Source organism: Mobula hypostoma, chromosome 1 (assembly GCF_963921235.1).
Source record: "Mobula hypostoma chromosome 1, sMobHyp1.1, whole genome shotgun sequence".
NCBI classification, from domain to species: Eukaryota; Metazoa; Chordata; class Chondrichthyes; order Myliobatiformes; family Myliobatidae; genus Mobula; species Mobula hypostoma.
In genome coordinates, this window is record NC_086097.1 from 230013077 (window position 1) to 230039481 (window position 26405).

Sequence of the window (26405 nt, forward strand, 5' to 3'; positions counted from 1 at the left end):
TTGGATCTCCCCCTCCCCCTCCCACTTTCAAATCTCTTACTATCTCTTCCTTCAGTTAGTCCTGACGAAGGGTCTCGGCCCGAAACATCGACCGTACCTCTTCCTATAGATGCTGCCTGGCCTGCTGCATCCACCAGCATTTTATGTGTGTTGCTTGAATTTCCAGCATCTGCAGATTTCCTTGTGTTTGTGACTTTATTACTTACATCCTTCATATGCATGAGGAGTAAAAATCTTTATGTTATGTCTCCATCTAAATGTGCAATTTATAGCAATTTATAATAATTATGTACAACAGGACAGTCAATATAACATAGAAATACTATAGCATCAGCATGAGTTAATCAGTCTGATGGCCTGGTGGAAGAAGCTGTCCCGGAGTCTGTTGGTCCTGGCTTTTATGCTGCGGTACTGTTTCCCCGATGGTAGCAGCTGGAACAGTTTGTGGTTGGGGTGACTCGGGTCCCCAATGATCCTTTGGGCTCTTTTTACACACCTGCCTTTATAAATATCCTGAACAGTGGGAAGTTCACATCTATAGATGTGTTGGGCTGTCTGCACCACTCTCTGCAGGGTCCTGCGACTGAGGGAAGTACAGTTCCCATATCAGACAGTGATGCAGCCAGTCAAGATGCTTTCAATTGTGCCCCTGTAGAAAGTTCTTACAGTTTGGGGGCCCATACCAAACTTCCTCAACTGTCTGAGGTGAAAGAGGCGCTGTTGTGCCTTTGTCACCACACAGCTGGTATGTACAGACCACGTGAGATCCTCAGTGATGTGGATGCTGTTTACTCTCTCAACCCTCGATCCATTGATGTCAATGGGGGTTAGCCCATCTCCATTCATCCTGTAATCCACAACCAGCTCCTTTGTTATTGCGACATTGAGGGAAAGGTTGTTTTCTTGATACCACTGTGTGAGGGTGATGACTTCTTCTCTGTAGGCTGCCTTATTATTATTTGAGATTAGGCCAATCAGTGTAGTATCGTCAGCAAATTTATTCAGCAGATTGGAGCTGTGGGTGGCGACACAGTCATGGATATACAGAGTAAGGGAGGGGGCTTAGGACACAGCCCTGAGGGGCACCTGCATTGAGGGTCAGAAGTGCAGAGGTGAGGAGGAAGCCCACTCTTACCACCTGCTGGTGATCTGACAGGAAGTCCAGGATCCAGCTACACAAGGCAGGGTGAAGGCCGGGGTCTCTGAGCTTCTTGTCGAGCCTGGATGGAATTATGGTGTTGAATGCTGAACTGTCGTCCAAGAACAGCATTCTCACATAAGCATCCTTCTTCTCCAAATGTGTAAAGACGGTGTGTAGAGTTGTGGCTGTTGCATCATCTATCAACGGTTGTGTCGGTAGGTGAATCATAGGGAATCCAATGTGGATGGTAGAATGTTGCAGATGTGGTCCTTGACCAGCCTCTCAAAGCATTTGCTTATTTTTGAGGTGAGTGTGACAGGATGCCAGTCATGTGAATACATTGCTCCTCTCTAGACAGATTTAAGTGCACCAACTTCCTGGGATCTCTCCTGGTCCCTTAATATCACCTCCCTGAACAAGAAGGACTCCACTTACTAAGGAGATTGTGGAAATCTCCACCTCCCACCTTAACTGCATTTTATACGAGCACCATTGAGAGCATCCTGACAAGTTGCATCTCCATCTGCTATGGGAGCAGCCGAACATCGGACTGGACCAGAAGTCTCTACAAAGGACTGTAAGAATGGCTGAGAGGATCATAGAGGTCTTCCATCAGAGATATTTATCAAGAGCACTGTATACGCAGGGCTCTTAGAATTATTAAGGATCCCACCCATCCATTCAGCATCCTCTTTAAACTTTCCACCATCAGGCAGGAGAGTCCAATGTATAAAAACAGGAACGGTTAGAATGAGGAACAGTTTCTTCCCCAACCCATTTGGCTTCTAAACTCCCTATCGCATTGGATTCAAAGTGTCACTGGTTAATCTGACAATATTTAACTTATGCACCTTAGTCTGTTTATTCATGTGTAATCTATCTATAGATTTCATCCTTACTTTCATAAGTTATTATGTGTATGTGTGCTTTGCACCCTGGTCAGAGAAACATCTCATTTGACAGTATACGTGTATATAGTTAAATGACCATAAACTTGACTTGACTAAGGTTTAGCTGCACTGTGCCAAAAGGATGGTTCATTGTAATTTGCCCTTTATATTGCATATGGTCCACTCACGGATATTAAGCCAAGTGACAGTGCACAAAGAGGAAATGGCCATGTCCAAAACTACACACACTCAGTGGCCAGTTTATTAGGGATACCTACTCATTAATGCAAATAGCTAATCGGCCAATCACGTGGCACCATCTCAATGCATAAAAGCACACAGACGCGGTCATGAGATTCAGCTGTTGCTCAGAACAAACAGCAGAAATGGTGAGGAAATGTGATCCAAGTGACTTTGACCATGGAATGGTGCCAGACGAGATGAATTGAGTATCTCAGGATCTGCTGATCTCCCGGGATTTTTCAGGCACAACAGTCTCCAGACTTTACAGAGAATGATGCGAAAAACAAAAAAAAAGCATCCAGTGAGCCGAACTGCCTTGCTAAGAGAGCTGAGAGGAGGATGGGCAGACTGGTTCAGGCTGACAGGAAGGTGACTGAAACTCAAATAAGCATGTATTACAACAGTGGTGCGCAGAACTTGCAACGTGTTGGACCTTCAAGTGGATGGACCACAGCAGCAGACCATGCTAGGTTCCACTCCTGTACCTAATAAAGTGGCCACTGAGTGTAAATGCATAGACCTATGGATGCACCAATTTGGTGGAAATTCCATGAAGAGGCTTTCAGATATCTGCAAATATTCTCCTTACTGAAGATTACAGCTGACCATGTAGAGATTTATAAAATTAAGAGGTGCACTGAAAGGATAAACAGAATATTTTTCCTTTGGACAGGTGAGTCTAGAACGAGAGGGCAGAGGTTTAAGGTAAGAGGGGAGAGATTTGACAATGATCTGGGGGTAAGTTTCCCACCCGCACCCCCCCCCCGCACTGTATTATAGTTATCTGGAACAAGCTGCCCAAAGAGGTGGTAGAGGCAGATACAATTACAGCAATTAAGAGAGGTCTGGACAAGTACTTAGAACAGTGGAGAGATGTGGGCCTAATGGGATTTGCGTGGACAGTCAGTATGGTTGAGCTGTGCTGAATGAGCCTGTTTCTGGGCTGTATAACTGATTTAATATGACCAATGTCTCAACCCTGCTTTTACAAACACTGTGTTAACTTGTCAGCAAAATTAAACTTTAGGAAAACGCTGAGGTGCTGGAATTTACTGGTGGCAGTGCTGCTGAAACTCAGAAAAAGATGGCTGGTTTGAGGTGGTCAGTAGCAGAAACATCACAATCATTGTGAATTTTTTTGCCGAACAATAACGCCAGACTAATCACACTGCACTGGAGACAAATCAGAAATCAGAATTATTGCCTGGAAATTCTGCTCCACGTCGAACACAATTCTGACATTAAGAAATCAAAGAACACAACACAGCAGACAAACAGACATCTGGACTGTTCAGGCTGTGCTGGCTCTTTGAAAGCAGGGTCATAAAGAAAGCTTCTGGCACATTGCCCTTTATAAATCAATGTACTGTGTACAGGAGATGGCATGTCATGTTGAAATTGTATTTGACATTGGTGAGACCTACTTTGGAGTATCGTGTGCAGTTTTTGGTCACCTGCCTACCGGAAAGATATAAACAAGGTTGAAAGAGTACAGAGAAAATTTACAAGAATGTTGCCAGGTCTGGATGACCTGAGTTATAAAGAAAGATTGAACAGGTTAGGACTGTATTCCTTAGAACATAGAAGATTGAGAGGAGATTTCAGTGAGTTATACAAAATTATGAGGGATATAGGTAGACTAAATGCCAGCAGGCTTTTTCCACTGAAGTTGGGGTGGGACAACAAGCAGAGATCATGGGTTAGGGGTGAAAGGTGAGAAGTTTAAGGGGAACATGAGGGGAAACCTCTTCATTCTGAGGGTCATGAGATTGTGGAATGAGCTGGCAGCACAAGTAGAGGATGCGAGCTCGATTTCAATGTTTAAGAGAAGTCTGGATAGATACATGGATGGTAGGGATATGGAGGGCTATGGTCCCAGTGCAGGTTAATCGGAGTAGGCAGTTTAAAAGGTTCAGCAGGGGCTAGACAGGCTGAAAGGCCCGTTTCTGTGCTGTTATTTTCTACGACTCTATGTGCAATTGTGCACACATCACTCTTTGACCAGAAACCTTCAACAATAAAATGCCCATTTTAGTGTGACTTTTGAAAACAATCTTCAGCTTCAGAGGTTGATGCTGACAACTCAGTGAAGGAATTTCTACTTTGTTCCCTGTAGCGCTCTTGCCAAACAGTTCTGAGCCCTTCAGATGCAGAGACCAGTGACTACAGATCATTATCACATCAGCCAGAATGAATATTTTCTGCTTCATTAAACTCTCATCTCCATTTAAACATACCAGATCGAATCTTAAATTTCTTCATACAAAGATGACATTCTAACCTTTCCGAGCTCTTAATTGAAATCATTCAGCTATATTAAACTGCGAGGCCTTCACTTTTTTGAATGTGGATCCTACAATTGCCCTCAGCTTGAGTTGGATCCTTTCAGCTCAAAGATTGTTTGAATTTGCAGCATTCAGAGGAGAAGGGAGGAGCCAGAAGCTTTTAGGGAATTGTTTTCCAGTTCCGGGGTTGTTAATCCAATTGTTTTTTTTCCCCCACATAAAAGAGCAACAGGCTATAGTGATGCAGCCATGCTGGAGATTTCAGTGCCATGATTGACACAAGTGCTGAGGCTTTGGTGCGAGGCGGCTTAGCAGGCAGGTACAGGTGCGGTTTTTCGTAGAATTGGAGTAGCTGGGATGTCAGTTAGGATAGTGGTCCGTGGGAGATCGGGGAGGCTGCCCGTGTACCTGCAGCAAGTACGCCTAGCCGCAGCTCCTGGCGGAACGTATGCCGTAGTCAGATATATTTAGGATTGTCCAGGATGCTGACTGCTTCATAGATGAGTTAAGTGAGGTGTTTACAGCCAAGGCGCAGGCAGCAGCTCGCTGCGTGATCACCAGGATAGATAAGGAGACGAGACGGTCGATGGTAAACTCCTAGTAGGGATTGGTGAATTCATGACTTTGGAGTACAGCACAGAGAGAAAGGGGGATGGAACATGAAGCAGTGAGATAACGGGAGCACCTACACGGTTGGTACAGGCAGTGAGAGTCTGTAACATGCTCAACTGGCCAGAACCACAAACTGTAGGCTAAAGTGAAACCATGTCCTGAGCAACAGCTTCAAAAAAACTCCAGGACAGAAGCTTGACAAAGTACACAAGGTGAAAGTGGAACTGCACACAGCTCACGTAGTATATTGGTTCTGAAGCTTGAGTCTGCAAAGGCTTACCTCACTCTGCATACATAGCACAAGTGGGATACAGATGATTGGAGGGGGGGGAATGTAGATAAGAGATAGTTTAAAAATAATGAAATCATTGAATGGAGAAGTATCTGTTTTAGGGGGAGTGACTCTTCTATTGATGTCAGCTTGTAATAAGGAGGAAGTTTATTCTGAAATTAAATGCCAGACTTCTTTCCGTCTACAGAAAGTGCTGAGTGCCCATGGCTGTTCCTCTCAGCAACAAGTCTGCATGATCGGTCACCCACCCCTTTGGACACAGCTGGGAATGGACGACTAAGCAGGGCACAGCCACAGCAACCAGGTCAGGAGCACTGCGGCCGACTCTGAGGCCCAGCAGGGAAGGGTAAAGTCAGGCAGAACGATAGACATAGGGGGACTCGATAAGTGGGGGATCAACTGGGAGATCCTGTAGCTGCAAAGAAGGCACCGGGGTGGTGTGTTGCCACCTGCGATGTCTCACAGTGGCTGCAGAACATTCTCAGGGAGAATTTCAGCAGCCAGATGTCTTTGGTGATGACATGCACCACAACATGGGCACCATTCTGTTACAGCTCGGGCCATCAAGAATCTGGAGTTCAATCCCAGTGTCCTCTGGAAGGAGTTCCTAGACGTACTCCCTGTAGAGTGCACGAGTTTCCTCCGGGTCCTCTAGTTTCCCCCTGCTGTCCAAAGACATACCAGGGAGGGAGGTCGTTGTAAATTGTGCTGTGATTAGGGCTAAATCGGGGATGTCAGGGGCTGCTAGGTGCTGTGGTTCACAGGGCCTAGTCTGCCCTGTATCTCTAAAAGAAAATGGGGAAAGAGGTCCTACACAGGGAGTATAGGCAGTCAGGATGCCGCGTGCTAGTCAGGGTAGGAACAGCTGTGGCAGGGCCTCAGGTTCCTGGACCATTGGAACCTCTTCTCGATGACCTGAACAAGGAGGACGGGTTGGTACGTAACTACAGGGGAACTAATATCCTGGTTGGGAGCTTTGCTGGTGTTACTAATTTGACAAGGGTTGTGAATCAGAGCACCAGGTTAGAATGTGGAGGGATTGACCAGGAAGAACAGGCAGGAGCAAGGTAACAGACACAATGGGATGGGCAAGTTGAAGTGTGTGTATTTTATATGCGAGGATGAACTTAGTGCATGGATCAACACATGGAACTATGATGTTGTAGCCATTACAGAGACTTGGTTGAGTGAGGGACATAAATGAGTGCTGAATGTTCCAGGGTTTCGATGTTTTAGAAAAGATAAAGATAGAAGGCCAGCAGGAGTTATGCTATTAATTAGAGAAGAAATCACAATGGCACTCAGGTGGAACAAACTGGAGGGCTCAACCTTTGGATCTATAATGTTAAGACTCAAAAATAAGAAAGGTGCAATCATTCACAAAGACCTCCTCAGCACAAGTAGTTTATATGGGGCAATATTTGTAAGGTGCATCCAGGAGGTTTTCTTAAATCAGTATGTATATAGTCCAAAAAGAACAGGGGCCATAATGGACCTAGCATTACATAACGGGGCTAGCCAGGTGAATGACCTTTTAGTGGGAGAACTGTTAAGGAAGAGTGATCACAACTTAAGTTTTAAGATAGCTAGAGCCAAGTATGGATCTTGCAGGGAAGTATTAAATTCAAGAAAAGCAAATTACATGAGAATTCGGCACGAACTAGGGAAAGATAATTGGGAACAGCTGCTTTTGGGCATCCATACCTGACGTGTGGGGGGTGCTTAAAAACTACCTGCACAAGGTGTAGGACAGGTACGTTCCAGTCAGAAGGACAAGGATGGCAAAGAAAGGAAAACAGTTACCAAGAGGTGGCGAATTTAGTCAAGAAGTTAAAGGAAATGTGTGTAAGGTTTAGGAAGCTAACATCAAAGAGAGCCCTTGATTATAAAAATGCTATACAAGGACCCAAGGAGGAAATTAGGAGAGCCAAGAGTGTCTACGAAAAGTCCTTGGCAAATAGGATTAACGAGAATCCCAAGGCATTTGAATACATGCACCTAGAGCAGAGGATGACTTGGGAGAGGGTAGGACCACTCAAGGATACAAGAGGGAGCACATGGTTGTTGATAGAGGATGAGGTGAGGTCCTAAATGAGAACTTTGCATCAGTAGTTACCAAAGAGGATGTGGAAGTTGGGAAGATCAGTGTGGAGCATGGTAATATGCTTGGGACTTGAGATAAAGAAGGATGTGGTGTGGGGACTCTTAAAAGAACCTCAAGGTGGATCAGTCCCCAAAACCAGACTATCGAGACACAAGAGCTGAGATTGCTGGGGCCTTGTCCAATATATTGTCCTCCCTAGCCACAGACAAGGTTAACAGTGTTCCGTTAATCAAGAAAGGAATTAAGTATAATCCTGGAAACGGATGAATTGCACTTCAGTTGGAAGGAAGTTACTGGAGGGGATGCTTAGGGATAGAACTTCTGAACATTTTGAAAACCATAGCCTGGTGACGGACAGCCAGCACGTCTTTGTGAGGGGCATATCACATCTACTAACTCGATTTGAGTTTTGAAGAGGTGATTGAAGATGGAGAAAAGTGTTTGACAAGGTCCCTCATGGGAGACCCACCCAGAAGAATAAGATGCATGGGGTCCAGGATGACTTGGTGGTAAGAATTCAGAACTGGTTTGCACATAAAAAGTGGGCAGTGGTCGATAGGGCATAGTCTGGCTGGAGGTCAATGACTAGCAGTGTTCCACAAATATTGTGACCTCTGCTGTTTGTAGTATATACACATTAGGCTTTGGAGAGTATGAAGAGACCAAACTGCTGTCGCATTAGAGTGCACATGCTATAATGAGAGATTGGACAAACTTGGGTTGCAGAGGCTAAGGGGAGATCTAACCCTAACTACAACAAGTATATATTTTAAAAAAAATTACACAAGTATTGTTTAAAAAAAAGGAGGGGGGGGGAGAAAATACCAAGAAAATGTTCATGGGTTCATTGTCCATTCAGAAATTTGATGGCAGAGGGAAAGATGCTGCTCGTGAAACATCAAGTGTGACTTCAGATTCCTGTACCACCTCCTTGATGAAGAGGGCATGTCTTGGGTGATAGGGGTCCTTAATGATGGATGCTTTTTTTAGGCCTTTTGAAGATGTCCTGCATGCAGGGGAGCCGACTGTGTGTACAATTTTCTGCAGCTTTTTCTGATCCTGTGTAATGGCCTCCCCACACCAGATGATGGTGCAACCAGACAGAATGCTCTCCTTGGTACATCTACAGAAATTCGCGAGCGTCTTTGGTGATGTACCAATTCTCTTCAAACTCCTAATGAAATACAGCCACAGTTGTGCCTTCTTTGTAATTGCCTCAATATGCTGGGCCCAGGGACTTGATACTGTTTACCCTTCCCATTTCTGACCCCTCAGTGAGGACTGGAGTGTGTTCCCTCGACTCCCCCTTCCTGAAGTTCAAAATCAATTCTTTTGTCTTACAGATGTTGAGTACAAGGTTGTTAATGTGACACCACTCAACCAGCTAATTTATCTCACTCCTTTATGCCTCCTTGCCACCATCTGAAATACTGTCAATAAGAGTTGTGTAATCAGCAAATTTATAGAAGGTGTTTTGAGCTGTGCCTGGCCATAAAGTGGTGGGTATAGAGAGAGTAGAGTAGTGGGCTAAGCACACATCCATGAGGTGCACCACTGTGGACAGTCAGTGAGATGTTATTTCCAATCTGCACTGACTATGGTCTCCCAGTGAAGTAGTCAAGGATTCAGTTGCAGAGGGAGGTACAGAGGCCCAGGTTCAAGAGCTTTTTTTGGAATAAAACTGAGGGTATGATGCAAACCGTGATACTGTGGAAGCATTTCTGTGGGCTGCTGAACTTGAGATACTTTAGTTCTGAACCCCTCTCTATTATCAGCGGAAAAGACTTCAGCAAGGTAGGAGGAGACCATGTAAAGCAGTTGGGGCTGGTTCCATACTGCTCAGAGATGTCACATGGTGAGGTTAACATCCTCTGTTCACTTGGAAGAAACAAACCCACACCGAGTGAGGGAGTAGCTCTTAAGCCATTAGGTGGAGGCGGTTGAGCAACTGATTAGCTCCTTAGTCTTTAATTCTCATAAAATGGGTCTATTGTTTTTCTTCACAGTGCAAACTATGGCAGACTCCAGGGCAGCCCATAAGCTGTGGGTGCATATGAGAGACACCTCTAGACAGAGGTCCAGCAGCAAACCCAACCCCTAAGGAACAAAAGGTGGATGCAAGGCTCACTGGAGCTTGCCAACAGCCATGATATATACAATCTTTAATGCTGTAAGAAAAAAACTTCTATGTTCCAAGTGCCCAGATCCCCCACAGTGCTTCCTTTTCTCCTTCTCAATTCTCATCTGCTGCTTTCACTTTGGCATTCTGCCTATGTCACTGTGAAGCCTCTAAGCTATTCTATTTTATTATCTTTTATGATTTTGACAAGTTTCATATCAGCTTCGAACTTCAGCTGCCACATCCTTTACACAAGTCCACCAACAGATGAAAAATAATTAGCAATTTCCAAAAAAAGCTTTTGTGAAAACCTCAATGAAAATTATCTACCCACTGCATTTAGTTTCTTATTAACTGACGAATTTTGGATCCCTGATCTCACTTTCCACAAACTTCACTGTTTTCAATATTTTTGAACAAACCACCAGTAGGCCACATCCCCAAAAGCCTTCTGAAAGTCCATATACTCCTGCCATGCATTACCTCAAAAGTTTAAAATCAGATTTGTCAGACGTTTCTGTTGCCTTTTCTTGATTAAGCCCCAACTTCACAAATGAAAACCACATCCCGATATTGATCTCCAACAACTTCCCTCCCAATAGTGCCAGACTGAATGAACTGTAACTCATTGTTAGAGCTTTTCTTTCATATATGGTACTCTTACATTAGCAAATCTCCAGTCCTCCAAGATCAGTGTTCTCATTAAGGGTAGGGCTGGGGGTGAAGTGACATCTGAAACAAAAACAAAAATTAATATCAGTACTGATGACCAGAAATCTAATTAGATTACTGTCAAAACAGATGATTCACCAATGCCTAATGATACCTGACTGGATACAAACACTGTCAAGGTCTTCCATAACTGATACCACTTGTTTTAATGCTCACCAATCTCAACTGCATACCACTCTAGAGAAAAAGAAATCTGGTTGATTCTTAACACGATTGTCCATCCAAAATATAGAGAGGAGCTATAAGCTGCCTGAAAGGATGGAGCAGTAAAACTTATGATATTAAAAATATATCCAGAGATGACACACCGTGAAGAAGGGAGTGCAAGATTTAAAAAGTCATTTATAGCAAACCCAGACCAGGGCTGAATTAAGTCCTTCTCAATACAAGGAGAAGGCTAATGAAGAAGGCTACATCACTCACCTTATGCCCTTTTCTCACTGTTACCATCAGTAGGAGATACAGAAGCCTGAAGGCGCACACTCAGCGATTCAGGAACAGCTTCTTCCCCTCTGCCATCCAATTCCTAAATGGACATTGAAGCTTTCGACACTACCTCAAATTTTTTTAAATATACAGTATTTCTGTTTATGCACATTTTTAATAATCTATTCAACAGATGTAATTGATTTACTTGTTTTATTTTATTTATTATTTTTCTCTCTGCTAGATTATGTATTGTATTAAACTGCTGCTGCTAAGCTAACAAATTTCATGTCACACACCGGTGATAATAAACCTGATTTTGATTATCTGCTATGTTCAGTAAAGTAAAAATGCTTCATATTGTTACCACTAGGTGGAGACTACTTTGTTTAAAACTGCGTACGAATATTAAGCTTGCCATAATTCAGTTTTCTAATGAGCACTGGTTTTCTGGAACATTTCATTACAGGATAAATGACATCATCAAGAGTGCAGTTCAACAGAAGACAACACAAACTACTTATGTAATCTGAAAAAGCCAATAATAAATAGAATTTTTCACGTTCCCTCTGTACAAAGGAGGTACCAGCCTAAGAGAATGCAACAGATTCTTAAAAATTCAACTATGTGTCACATGTACCCATCAAGAAGTGAAACCTAGCTTATTAAGCCAGACGTGAAAGCATAAAAAAAAACTCGACAACTTAGGTTAATTGACCAGATGTGTTATAACAGCTGCTGTTTTTTTGGGGCTCGATTGCAGCTCCGAAGTGTGTGTCTCAAAATGGAGCTGGTCTGCTGAAGGCATTGATCAGGAACTAAAGGCACGTTGCCTGCATTTGCTGTCCTTAGCGAACCATGTTGAGAAAAGAAAGAATTAATGTTTCCAGCTGATACCCACTTATCAGTGGCAGATTTAATAGATCACAAGAAAATACAGAATCATGGGGGAGAGAGAAAGAGAGAGGAAAAACAGACAATGTGCAGATCTGAGATAGAACTCTAACTGAAGAAATGTGGAGGGGGTGGTGCTCTGTGTAAAGGGATAAGGGACGGTGCAGTTGGTTGCAGAATAGAGGCTCTATGGACCCCTCCATTAATGATATTGGTCCATGGTATAATAGAGGTTGGGAACCCGTGCTCTAGAAGGTTGTGAGAACTCAACCAAAAACTGTTTAAATTCACTAGAATAAAACAATTTTTTGGGGTGGAATTGAGAATTCAAAGGGCAAGTGGCAGCTCCAGAATATGCTTGTAGACTGAATAGGGTGATTTGGCTAAAACCATGTTCAGGCTTCCCACTGCCAAAGATACCACATTCTAAGCAGCAAATGCAATGCACTGGAGTTGTTTTTCCATGATAGAGTTCGCTGAATTCTGTCTAAGTATAGAGGGAGAAGGAATGGAAAAGACAGTTATCATACCCTTTAACCTTTTATGGGAAGATAGAGAGGGAAGAGAAACAGCTATTATTAAAGAGCAGATTAAGATGATCAAGGAGGGAACAGTTCTCTTAGAATGAAAATGGAGAAGTAACTAGATGTTATTTTTAATAGTTACATATTAGTGTAGGTCATGAAAATCACCTTATTCTTGTCAGAGTTCACTGGTGTGGAAACTGGTGAGATTCAAGTTGAGGGTACTGGGGAACCTCAATTCTTGGGGGAAGGCAAATGTTTAGAGTCTTAGTTGCTATAGTTAAATGCCCCTGTGGAAGGCAGCATCATATACTTGGCGTTTCAGAAAAACTGATAGGGAGTCCTTACAGCAGACAGGGTGGGCAGATCTGAAATCAATGTGGGACTCAGTGGACTTCAGTTGACATTGGTGGACAGTTCACATTTGCAATGAAGTGTGGAGGTGGGCAAGGAAAAATTTTTTAAAAAGCAAATAAAATGGACTAAATGAAATTGAACAAGTGGACAAAATTTTGAACCAAAAGAAATGCAGGGGTATTTAAAGGATTGTAAATTTGTCCAACTAAAAATACAATGATGCCTATACTTAAAATGGAAGGAAACACCACAAAGATTACAAGTAGTTTTTTTTTGTTAAATATAAAAATAGTCTTTGCATTTGATTGCTTAATCTCTAAAAGTGTAAAGTAACTTTTATCAGCACTTTAAAGCACAGGAGAAGAGCAGAATGTCCTGAAGCCAAATCGAAGGCAGACAACTTTACATTGCAAATGAATTACTGGGCCTCGTCATATGGAACTACAACTAATGACTGAAGTGTTGAGCAAAGATGAACAGATGCCCCAAATCTGAAGTAGTGTCGATAGCACACAGTTAGCAAAAAGATTTGGTGCAGGAAAAACCTCAAAAATTTTTACAAAGCTGGCAATCTCTCAGTAGGTTTAGTCACACTGTTGTATATTTAATTATATGTTATATATGCACTTTGTCAACTTGTACAAAATTAATAATGTTAATAATTCTGTGTTAATATTATTTTATGTGCTGTATTTGATATGTACTGTGGTCCCTGAGGAACATAGTTTCATTTAGCTGTATACAGTTGAATGACAAACTTGAACTATAGTTTCTTCCTATTTTCTACTAGTTAATTTCATTTCCCGTCTGGGTATTTCTAATACAAAAATCATTTTTTGATAAGAGTAGACTTTAGCTGTGAAATGTGCCTCATCAACCTGCAGCATCATTAGTTGCTGGGAATGGAACATTATTCCAAAGCTTCCATCACCACTGAGGTAACCAACTTTGTTGTAAATACTTTCATTTTAATTTCTATCAAGAGGTCTCCAAAAGAAATTGTCCAATTAATAGTGATTCATGGTGATTTTTTACAGTGTGAACTTCTGGTTTGAAACTGCATTGCAATATTGTTGAAATACATTTGCTTGATGCAATACTAAATCAAAGTTCCCTCCCTGGGGTCTATGTACTCCTCAGTTAATGGTAAGGCTTCATGGCATTTAAAAAAATAGGGTTGGAAACCTTGGCTCTGCAGCCAATTGAAGATGAAATAGGATTGAAAGGACATAGCAGCAGCATATAAAATTGGTGAATCATCCAGCAACTTAAAACGACAGCATTGATGAAAATTTTATGAATCTGACCAAATACTATGAAAAGGATCAGGACACTGGAACCACAGAACCAAAAACAGATAAGGAGATTAGTATTAGTCACATGTCCATCGAAACATAGTGAAATGTGTTGTTTCTGTCAAATCAAATCAGTGAAGATTGTGTCAGGCAGCCCACAAACGTCACAACACAAGTGTTTCTGGCGCCAACATAGGATGCCCACAACTCTAACCTACCCTAACCGCACATCTTTGGAATGTGGACGAGAAGTGGAGAAAACCTCTGTGGTCGGGGGGGGGGGGGACGTACAGACTCCTTACAATGGTGGGAATTGAACCCCGATGTAACAGGGGGAGCTGAAAAGTGTTGCGCTAACCATTAGGCTACGTGCTGTTCAATTACCTTAAATATTAAGATGCAAGTTTTTGAACCAGCTGAAAACAGCTTGTACAAACTCTACTTGTAATAACTATGTAGCCCCCCACCCCGGCCAACCTCAGGGTCACTCGGCTCGCTGTCATCTAGGGAAACAGCCCTCGGCACTGCCAAGCTGGGTAATTAGTCTGTGTGGAAGCTGTGTGATGTACCCCACCCCGCCCAAATAACAGACAATACACCAGATACAATTAAATGATTTACAGTTTATAGGTATTACTGGAACTATATAATTAAGAGAGAATAAAATATAAAAGGAAAATAAAAGGCGCCACACTTATCAAAGTTCAATCTCTTCGTGCACAAACAGTTGGAGCTCAGGACCCTTCTTCACCCTGCGACCCCTTGGACCACCTCGACCCGCCGCCTGGGACCAACAACGGTGGTAGACCAGACGCTCCACACGAGTCTGTCTCTGTCTCCTCGCCAAACCCCCTCCTCGGGGTCCGATCCCGTTAGCGGACATCACAGCACCTGGTCCATCCTCTGTCTCTCTCTCCTGCCTTCTCCCCCAAAACCCCGCGCATACAGCATCTTCAAATACACCAAAAACATAACAACTATCCCAATTGGTTCGTAACATATTCTTATCACACTCTAAACCAAAACAAGCTGCTAGCACAAAAACTTTCTCAGCATTTAACATAACAAAGAAGCATTCCCAAGTATAACATAACAAATAAGCCATTTTAATGAGCCTATGCAGTAACATAAGAGATGAAACCCCCTTACAACTAGATGGAAACCCCCTTACAACTAGATGGGAGGTGGTGGTTTTGCTTCAATGTAGCATGGCACTCAAAGATTTAATAGACCGAAAGGCTGTTTCCTCTTCTTTATGCAGTCTGATGTCACACATCTGTACACCACCAGCTCAACTAAAACTTAACATAAGAAACATAGAAAACCTACAGCAGAATACAAGCCCTTCAGCCCACAATGCTGCGCCGAACATGTACTTACTTTCGAAATTACCTAGGGTTACACATAGCCCTCCATTTTTCAAAGCTGCATGTACCTATCCAGGAATCTCTTAAAAGACCCTATTGTATCCACCGTTGCAAGCAGCCTATTCCACGCACTCACCACGCTCTGCGGAAAAAAAACTTACCCCTGACATCTCCGCTGTACCTACTTCCAAGCACCTTAAAACTGTTCCCTCTTGTGTTAGCCATTTCAGCCCTGGGAAAAAGCCTCTGACGATCAATGCCTCTCATCACCTTATACACCTCTAACAGGCCACCTCTCATCCTCAGTCACCCCAAGAAAAGGCCTAGTTCACTCAACCTGTTTTTGTAAGGTATGCTCCCCAATCCAGGCAACATCCTCATAAATCTCCTCTACACCCTTTCAACAGTTTCCACATCCTTCCTCTAGTGAGGTGACCAGAATTGAGTACAGTACTCCAAGTGGGGTCTGACCAGTATTCTATATAGCTGTAACATTACCTCTTGGCTCTTAAACTCAATCCCACGACTGATGAAAGCCAACACACTGTATGCTTTCTTAATCACAGAGTCAACCTGCGCAGCCTTTTTGAGTGTCCTATAGACTCGGACCCTAAGATCCCTCTGATCTTCCACACTGCCAAGAGCCTTACCATTAATACTATATTCTGCCATCATATTTGACCTACCAAAATGAACCACCTCACACTTATCTGGGCTGAACTCCATCTGCCACTTCTCAGCCCAGTTTTTCATCCTATCGATGTTCCGCTGTAACCTCTGACAGTCTTCCACACTATCCACAACACTCCCAACCTTTGCGTCATCAGCAAATTTACTAACCCATCCCTCCACTTCCTCATCCAGGTCATTTATAAAAATCACTAAGAGAAGGGGTCCCAAAACAGATCCCCGAGGCACACTACTGGTCACCGATCTCCATGCAGAATATGACCCATCTACAACCACTCTTTGCCTTCTGTGGGCAAGACAATTCTGGATCCACAAAGCAAGGTACACTTGGATCCCATGTTTCCTTACTTTCTCAATAAGCCTTGCATGGGGTACCTTATCAAATGCCTTGCTGAAATCCATATACACTACGTCTACTGCTCTACCTTCATCAACATGTTTCGTCACATCCTCAAAAAATTCAATCAGGCTTGTAAGGCACAACCTGCCTTTGACAAAAACAAAAACAACTGGAATTCTGCAGATGCTGGAAATTCAAGCAACACACATCAAAGTTGCTGGTGAACGCAGCAGGCCAGGCAGCATCTCTAGGAAGAGGTACAGTCGACGTTTCAGGCTGAGACCCTTCGTCAGGACTAACTGAAGGAAGAGTTAGTAAGAGATTTGAAAGTGGGAGGGGGAGATACAAAATGATAGGAGAAGACAGGAGGGGGAGGAATGGAGCCAAGAGCTGGACAGGTGATTGGCAAAGGGGATATGAGAGGATCATGGGACAGGAGGTCCGGGGAGAAAGACAAGGGGGGGGTGACCCAGATGATGGGCAAGGGGTATAGTCAGAGGGTCAGAGGGAGAAAAAGGAGAGTGAGAGAAAGAATGTGTATAAAAAATAAATAACAGCCCCACCTCCCTCTCGTACCCCATCTGTTATTTATTTTTATACACACATTCTTTCTCTCACTCTCCTTTTTCTCCCTCTGACTATACCCCTTGCCCATCCTCTGGGTTCCCCCCCCTTGTCTTTCTCCCCAGACCTCCTGTCCCATGATCCTCTCATATCCCCTTTGCCAATCACCTGTCCAGCTCTTGGCTCCATTCCTCCCCCTCCTGTCTTCTCCTATCATTTTGTATCTCCCCCTCCCACTTTCAAATCTCTTACTAACTCTTCCTTCAGTTAGTCCTGACGAAGGGTCTCGGCCTGAAACGTCAACTGTGCCTCTTCCTAGAGATGCTGCCTGGCCTGCTGTGTTCACCAGCAACTTTGATGTGTGTTGCTGCCTTTGACAAAGCTGTGCTGACTATTCATGATCATATTAAGCCTCGCCAAATGTTCATAAGTCCTGCCTCTCAGGATCTTTTTCATCAACTTACCAACCACTGAAGTAAGACTCACTGATCTATAATTTCCTGGGCCATCTCTACTCCCTTTCTTGGTTAAGGGAACAACATCTGCAACCCTCCAATCCTCCAGAACCTCCCCCGTCCCCAGTGATGATGCAAAGATCATTGCCAGAGTCTCAGTAATCTCCTCCCTCGCCTCCCACAGTAGCCTGGGGTACATCTCGTCTAGTCCTGGAGACTTAACCAACTTGAAACTTTCCAAAAACTCCAGCACATCCTCTTTCTTAATGTCTACATGCTCAAGCTTTTTAATTCACTGTAAGTCATCCCTACAATCACTAAGATCCTTTCCGTAGTGAATACTGAAGCAAAGTATTCATTAAGTACCTCTGCTATCTCCTCCAGTTCCATACACACTTTTCCACTGTCATACTTGATTGGTCCTATTCTCTCACATGTTATCCTCTTGCTCTTCACATACTTGTAGAATGCCTTGGTGTCTTCCTTAATCCTGCTTGCCAAGGCCTTCTCATGGCCCCTTCTGGCTCTCCTAACTTCTCCCTTAAGCTCCTTCCTTCTAGCCTTATAACCTTCTAGATCTCTATCATTACCTAGTTTTTTGAACCTTTCGTAAGCCAATCTTTTCTTCTTGACTAGATTTTCAAGAGCCTTTGTACACCACAGTTCCTGTACCCTACCATCCTTTCTGTCTCATTGGAACGTACCTGTGTAGAACGCCACACAAATATCCCCCGAACATTTACTATATTTCTGCCGTACATTTCTCTAAGAACATCTGTTCCCAATCTATGCTTCCAGATTCCTGGCTGATAGCTTCATATTTCCCCTTACTCCAATTAAACACTTTCTTAACTTGTCTGTTCCTATCCCTCTCCAATGATATGGTAAAGGAGATAGAATTATGATCACCATCTCCAAAATGCTCTCCCACCGAGAGACCTGACACCTGATCAGGTTAATTTCTCAATACTAGATCAAGTACAGCCTCTTCTCTTGTAGGCTTATCTACATATTGTGTCAGGAAATCTTCCTGAATACACCTTACAAACTCCACACCATCTAAACCCCTTGCTCTAGGGAGATGCCAATCAATATTTGGGAAGTTAAAATCTCCCACTACAACACCCTTGTTATTATTACACCGTGCCAGAATCTGTCTCCCTATCTGCTCCTCGATGTCCCTGTTACTATTGGGTGGTCTATAAAAAAAAACACCAAGTAGATTTATTGACCCCTTCCTGTTTCTAACTTCCACCCACAGAGACTCAGTAGACAATCCCTCCATGACTTCCTCCTTTTCTGCAGCTGTGATACTATCTCTGATCAACAGTGCCACGCCCCCACCTCTTTTGCCTCCCTCCCTGTCCTTTCTGAAACATCTAAAGCCTGGCACTCGCAGTAACCATTCCTGCCCCTGAGCCATCCAAGTGTCTGTAATGGCCACAACATCACAGCTCCAAGTACTGATCCACACTCTAACCTCATCTGCTTTGTTCATGATGCTTCTTGCATTAAAATAGACAGATTTTAATTAGTCTGAGCCATTAGTCTGAGCGTATCCCTTCTCTATCACCTGCCTATCCTCCCCCTCACACTGTCTCCAAGCTTTCTCTAAATGGGAGCCAACTGCCCCTTCCTCCATCTATTGAGTTTGGTTCCCACCCCCAGCAATTCTTGTTTAACCTTTCCCCAACAGCCTTAGCAAACCTCCCAGCCAGGATATTGGTCCCCCTCGGATTCAAGTGCAACACATCCTTTTTGTACAGGTCACGCCTGTCCCAAAAGAAGTCCCAATGTTCCAGAAATCTGAATCCTTGCCCCCTGCTCCAATCCTTTAGCCACGCATTTATCCTCCACCTCATTCTATTCCTACACTCACTGTCACGTGGCACAGGCAGTAATCCCGAGATTACTACCTTTGAGGTCCTGCTTCTCAACTTCCTTCCTAACTCCCTGTAGTCTGTTTTCAGGACCTCCTCCCTTTTCCTACCTATGTCATTGGTACCAATATGTACCATGACCTCTGACTGTTCACCTTCCCACTTCTGGATATTGTGGATACGATCAGAAACATCCCGGACCCTGGCACCTGGGAGGCAAACTACCATTCGTTTTCTTTCCTGCATCCACAGAATTGCCTGTCTGACCCCCTAACTATAGAGTTCCCTATTACTGCTGCCTTCTTCCTTCCCTACCCTTCTGAGCCACAGGGCCAGACTCTGTGCCAGAGGTGCAGCCATCGTTGCTTCCCCCGGGTAGGCCGTCTCCCCCAACAGTACTCAAACAGGAGTACTTATTGTTCAGGGGGACAGCCACAGGGGTACTCTCTATTATCTGACTCCTGCCCGCCCCTCTCGGAACTGTTACCCTCTTATCTGTCTCCCAAGGCCCCGGTGTGATTACTTGCCTATAGCTCCTCACTTTCCTTGACCAGATGAAGGTCATTGAGCTGCATCTCCAGTTCTCTAACACGGTCCCTAAGGAGCTGCAGCTCGACACACCTGGCACAGATGTGGCCGTCCAGGAGCCTTCCCACATCTGACACCCAGTACAGAACACCGGCCTCACAGACATACTTCCTGTTTCTATTCCTCACAGGCAACTTACCTCGCCTCAACCCGTTATCGCCGAAGCCCACATGAGCCAAAGCCCTACCACTCTGCCTCAGATCACTCCATCAGTGACCGCTCCGCTAGACAGTATCTCTCTTTCATGCCTGAACCTTCCCTGCTATTTAACTCAGGATTGGTGTTTCATGATAGGCCACGTACAAACACTCTCAAAGATTCTTTTTTATATAACCGCCACAGACCTGCGAGAAATCCCTCTTGGTGAAGCTCTGTTGACGCCGCTGATAGGCCACGTACAATGACATTAATACAATTAACATGACATTAATACTGTACAATTGTGTTGTAAAAGCAGCATTAGACCCGTACAAAAAAGGCTACCATTTCCGGTTTCGACTGAAAACTGAAGGATTAGTGATCTAACTCATACCTTTTGGACATGTTTTAAGTTGTATTTCCTCCTACTGAAGAAACTGAAAACCAACAATGGCTCAATCACCCCTTAACCATCAGGCTCTTGAACCAAAGAGGACAATTTCACTTGCTCCGTCATTGAAACGTTCCCACAACCAATGAACTCACGCTCAAGGATTCTTCATCTCATGTTCTCAATATTAAGTAAAGGCATCCGTTAGTCTTGCGAGACCATGGATCTGCGCCTGGAAAGTCTTCACTCTCCAGGGTGCAGGCCTGGGCAAGGTTGTATGGAAGACCAGCAGTTGCCCATGCTGCAAGTCTCCCCTCTCCATGACACCAATGTTGTCCAAGGGAAGGGCATTAGGACCCATACAGCTTGGCACCAGTGTCGTCGCAGAGCAATGTGTGATTAAGTGCCTTGCTCAAGGACACAACACATTGCCTCAGCTGGGGCTCGAACTCACGACCTTCAGGTCACTAGTCCAATGCCTTAACCACTTGGCCATGTGCCCACACTCTCAATATTTATTGCTTATTTATTTATCACTATTATTTCTTCTTTTTGTGTTTGCATAATTTGTTGTCTTCTACAGTCTGGCTGAACGTCCTAGTTGGGCGGTCTTTCATTGCCTCTGTTATGATTATTGTTCTACAAATTCATTGAGTATGCCCGTGAGAAAAAGAATCTCAGGGCTGTATGTGGTGACATGTATGTACTTCGATAATAAATTTACTTTGAACTTTAATTAACCTTCAAAGTAATTCACTGGCTGTGGTTGCTGAATTAAGTTAAAATCTTTGGTAGTTTAGAAGAGAAACGTAGTTTTAAATTTTGTGTAAAAGGTAAATGCACTTATAGATTAATCATTAACTAACTAAACAGTGAAAAATATCTGAAGGACTTAACCCAGTACTGCAAATAAGTAGATCAATTCAAATGTCCCAATGCAATTACCCCAAACATTCTGGATATATTTACATGAATAACCAAATTCAGTAAATGGATCTTTACATCACCCTTTACAAAATGGTCACAGAGGGGAAAGCCAGCATACATGACAGTAATTAGGTTTGATATATCACAGCAGTGAATACAAACCAGGAATGATGCCACAAAATAAGAGAACAAAACTAAAGCCTTGTTAATTCTGGCTGAGGAGAGAGAGAGAGAGAGAGAAAAAAAAAACAGAATTCCAGCTGTATAGGCATTCATTCTTCACAGATCTAAGCCACAATTTCCATCACCCTGTTTATCCTGGAGCTGGCAAAAAGCTGATTCTCCTTCCACATCAAGTGGATGGAGGTCTGATGAACTCCAGACTGGAACCTCTTTCATTTTAAATTTTATAAAATAATCAGAATGGAGGGAGGAGATTGCTTCCTGATGTTTAATTAAGAATGTTGCAGAATGCTGGAATGGTCTCAAGAATCTGCTGACAAGTTTGTAAGTAAGGAAGTAAACAAGCAGTTCAGAATAGAAAAGAGGTGAGTTCAAACATTTCGATGAAAATCAATAAATTTACTCAGGAAACAGTCATAAATCCAGTCAAGGTCAGTGCTGGTCAAAATAAATAGCTCTCCAAACTAATTCCATCTTCCAGCATATTGTCCACAGCGCCAGTTCTTTAAGTACACGTACGATGTATTATTTAAATCTGATTGCCTTTAACATCCTTCCTTGCCGGTGAGTTCCACAGCCTAATCTCTTGGGTGAAATTTATGCTCATTCCCCTTTTAAACTCTCTCATGGATTCTAACCACTCTCTTAAGGTAAATAAGGAAGGACTTCTTTCCTTTATCTAGGCCTCTTACATTCATGTACCTTAAATCCCCCGTCAGCCTTTCATTCTAAGGAAACTTACTTTAGCCAGCCCTCCTCATAGCTATACACACAAAATGCTGGAGGAACTCAGCAGGCCAGGCAGCATCTATGGAAAAAGAGTAAACAGTTGACGTTTTGGGCCGAGACCCTTCAACATGACTGGGGGAAATAAAAGATTAGAAGTCAGAGTAAGAAGGTGGGGGAGAAGGAGAGGAAATAGTACAAGGTAGTAGATGATAAATGAAACCGGGAGAGGGGGAGGAGGTGAAGTTAAGAGCTGGGAAGTTGATTGGTGAAAGAGATAAAGGGCAAGAGAAGGGGGAATCTGATAGGAAAGGACAGAAGACCATGGAATAAAGGGAAGGAGGAGGAGCACCAGAGGGAGGTGATGGGCAGAGGAGACGAGAGAGACAGAGATAGACAGACAGATAGATATAGACAGACAGACAGACAGACAAGGGGGTAGGACTACTACCTGCTCATAGCTACGGTTTTCCAGACCCGGCAAACTGCTCAAATCGTCTGCCCGCTCTCCAATGCAAACATTTTGTGCTTAATGTGACGAGCAGGATCCTATGTGTTATCTACGATGTGGCTTAACCAGTGTTATGCACAGTTTTTGCATTCCCTCTTTGCTCTTACATCCTACACCATGGCTAGTAAAGGATAGTCAGAGTTATACAGTACAAAAATAGGCCCTTTGGCCCAGTATATCCAAGTCAACCTTTTTGTCCATCTATGCTAATCCTACTTGCCTGCAGCAAGTCGAAATCCTTCTGCACCCTGTTTATTGATGCACAGTAATCTTATCCAAGAAAGAGTGAAATTGGGTAACTGTGAAGTGCTGCATTTTGAGAAGTCAAACCAAGGTGGACATTGGGGAGTGCTGTGGAACAGAGGGAGATGAGGAGTAGTAGTTTGTTGAAAGCGGATATTGTGGTAAATGCAGTGTCTGGCATACAAGCCTTCAGCCAGGGCATGGAAAATTATCTTCTTCGACCCTTTGCTCCCAGTGGAGTGTAGGTCATTGATGAGTTCATCAATATTTCTGTCATACATTGGATCCACTCTACAGGGGTTTGGCCTATACAGATTCATCAGAGCCCTGCTGGCCAGCCTTACCCGTTTCCACCTCGAACAACAGGGCTGCAGGATTGGACTTTCAGAGGTGCATGGAACATAGGAGTCAGGATGTAATGGTACAGTTGAACAAGACGTTGGTGAGACCGCACTTGGAGTATTGTGCGAGGTTTTGATTGCCCTATTATCAGAAAACTATCATCACACTGGAAAGAGTGCAGAGTTATGAGGATGCTGCCAGAGCTCACGGGCCAGAGTTATAGGGATAGGTCGGCCAGGTTAGGATTATTCTTTCGTGGCGACCTAACAGAATCATGAGGGGCATAGACAGATAAAGCGAAAGCTTTTGTTTATTATCCAGGGAAGGGGAACCAAAAAAATACCTAGACATCACAGGTTTAAGGTGAGAAGTGAAAGATTTGAAAGGGACCTGAGGGGTTAACTATTCATACAAAAGGGTGGTGCACGTATGAAATAAGGTGGTCAAGGCAGGTGTAAAGTTGGGACTACAACTAGGTTAAGGGTGAAAGGTGAAAAGTTCAGAGGAACATGAGGGGAAACTCCTTCACTCAGCGGGTGGTGAGAGTGTGGAACAAGCTGCCAGCAGATGTGAGCTTGCTTTCAATGTTTGAGAAGTTTGGATATGTACATGGATGATAGGGGTATGGAAGGCTATGGTACTCCTGTAGGCTGATGGGAGTAGGCAGATTAAATGGCTCGGCACAGAGTATATGGGCTGCAGGGCCTGTTTCTGCGCCATGCTATTCTATGACTATGACCAACAACATTCAAGAATGCATTTATACAGGTACATGGATAGGAGGAGTTGAGAGAGGTATGGCACCAGCTTGGTTGGTGTGGATGGGTTCTGCCAAGGGCTCATTTATGTGCTGTAATACTCTTTACTCCTCAAAACTACAATGTTTCTAAGGCAAATACATCTTCTAGCTTTTTAAATCACACTGACTTGTCTTTCTACCTTTGAAGAATCTATATAGAAACTCCATATTCATTCCATTCACCCCATAATATTTGGTATCCTCGCATTTATTGTGCATTCATTTGCCTTGTGCACCACCCCATACACTTTCCCTGATCAACTTCCACATGTAATTTTTTTTCCTGTCCAAATGACCTGGCCATCTGTATATTCCTGCAGTCCAGGTTTTCTTCCATATTGTCAACCACATGGCCAATTATTTTAACCTTCTTTAACATGATCCCAAAATTTTAAAAAAATTATACATATTGTACATGTGTTACAAAGAGCAAGGGTCAATGTTTTAAACCCTAAGGAATCTTACTGATCACATTATTCGAATCATAAACACCCTTCAAGCACAATGGTTTGGCAAATTGGATATTAAGAAGAAGGACCTAATTTTCCAACTCTATGAGATTCCACACTTTTAATGACTTGTTTGCCATGTGGCACTTTGTCTAAAGCCTTGATAAAATCTATTTAGACAAGAAACACGGCCACGTATCCTCCATGTTACTTTCTCAGAGTTTCATCAAAATTATCAGTCAGAAACTTTCCTCAATTCTACTGACTATCCTTGATTAATCAGTCTATTTTGAAATATTCTTTAAAATGGATTCCAATAACAAATTAAAATTAAGCAAACTACTTGGTTTATCAGTCCATGTTTAGACACAAGTCATCCTTAGCAAACCCCAGGTAACACTTCTGTAGCCAAAGCCTGAAAAATTATACAGCCTCTGCAGCTGCCTGTGGTAATAAATTCCACAAATTCACCACCCTCTGCCTAAAGAAATTTCTCTGCACCTCTGTTTTAAATAGATGCCCCTCTATCCTGAAGCTGTGCTCTCTTGTCCTAGACACCCCCACCATGGGAAACATCCTTTCCACATCTACTCTGTCTAGGCCTTTCAACATTCGAAAGGTTTCAATGAGATTCCCCCTCATCAATCCTTCTAAATTCCAGTGAATACAGACCAGAACTATCAAAAGTTCCTCATATGATAAACTTCTCATTCCTGAAATCATCCTTGTGAACCTCCCCTGAAACCTCTCCAATGCTAGCATATCTCCTCTCAGATAAAGAGCCTAAGACTATTCACAATACTCAAGGAGAGGCCTCACCATTGCCCTATAAAGCCTCAGCATCACATCTCTGCTCTTGTATTCTAGATCTCTTGAAATGAATGCTAACATTACATTGCATTCCTTACCACTGACTCAACCTGCAAGTTAAACTTTAGGGTGTTCTGTACAAAGACTCCCAAATCTCAGAGTTTTTGATTTTCTCCACATTCAGCAAAGAGTCAGTACATTTACTTCTGCTACCAAAGTGCACAACCATGCATTTTGCAACATTGTATTTCATTTGCCACTTTGTCATACTCCTAATCTGTCTAAGTCCTTCTGCAGCCTAACTGTTTCCTCAACACTGCCTGCCCCTCCACCAATCTTTGCATGGTCTGCAAACTTGGCAACAAACCATCTATTCCATTAACTAAATCAGTGATATACAGCATAAAAAGCAGCTCCAACAATGACCCCTGCAGAACACCGCTAGACATTGGCAGCCCACCAGAAAAGGATCCTTTTATTCCCACTCGCTGCCTCCTACCAATCAGCCAATGCTCTAACCATGCCAGTAACTTTCCTGCAATACCTTGGGCTTTTAACTTGGTAAGCAGCCTCACGTGTGGCACCTTGTCAAAAGCCTTCTGAAAGTCCAAATATGCAACATCCACTACACCCCCTTTATCTATCCTACGTGTAATCTCAAATAATTCCAACTGGTTCATCAGGCAATATTTTCCCCTTAAGGAAACATTACTGACTTTGTCCTATCTTGTCCTGTGTCAATACTCCATAACCGCATCCTTAACAATTGACTCCAACCTCTTTCCAGCCACTGAGGTCAGGTTAACCAGTCAATAATTTTCCTTTCTGCTGCCTTCCTCCTTTAAAGAGTGAGGTGATATTTTCAATTCTCCTGTACTCTGGCACCATGTCAAAGTCTAATGATTTTCGAAAGATCATTACCAATGCCTCCACAATCTCTACCACTACCTCTTTCAGAACCCTAAGGTGCAGTTCATCTGGTCCAGGTGACTTATGTACCCTTAGGTCTTGCAGCTTTTTGAATACATTCTCCCTTATACTCACTTCTCTTCCCTCGCACCCTTCAATATCTGGCACACAGTGAAGCC

At 43.3% G+C, this 26405-nt stretch overlaps 1 protein-coding gene across 2 annotated transcripts in view; it reads right to left on the bottom strand.

Moving 5' to 3' along the window:
• The window catches only part of pag1 (phosphoprotein membrane anchor with glycosphingolipid microdomains 1), a 161650-nt gene that overhangs the window by 43950 nt on the left and 91295 nt on the right, over positions 1-26405 (bottom strand). For both annotated transcript variants that reach the window (XM_063042134.1, XM_063042142.1), the window contains one exon: positions 10351-10418. The gene's annotated coding sequence lies outside the window, so the exon portion shown is untranslated. The remainder of the gene's footprint in view (positions 1-10350; positions 10419-26405) is intronic.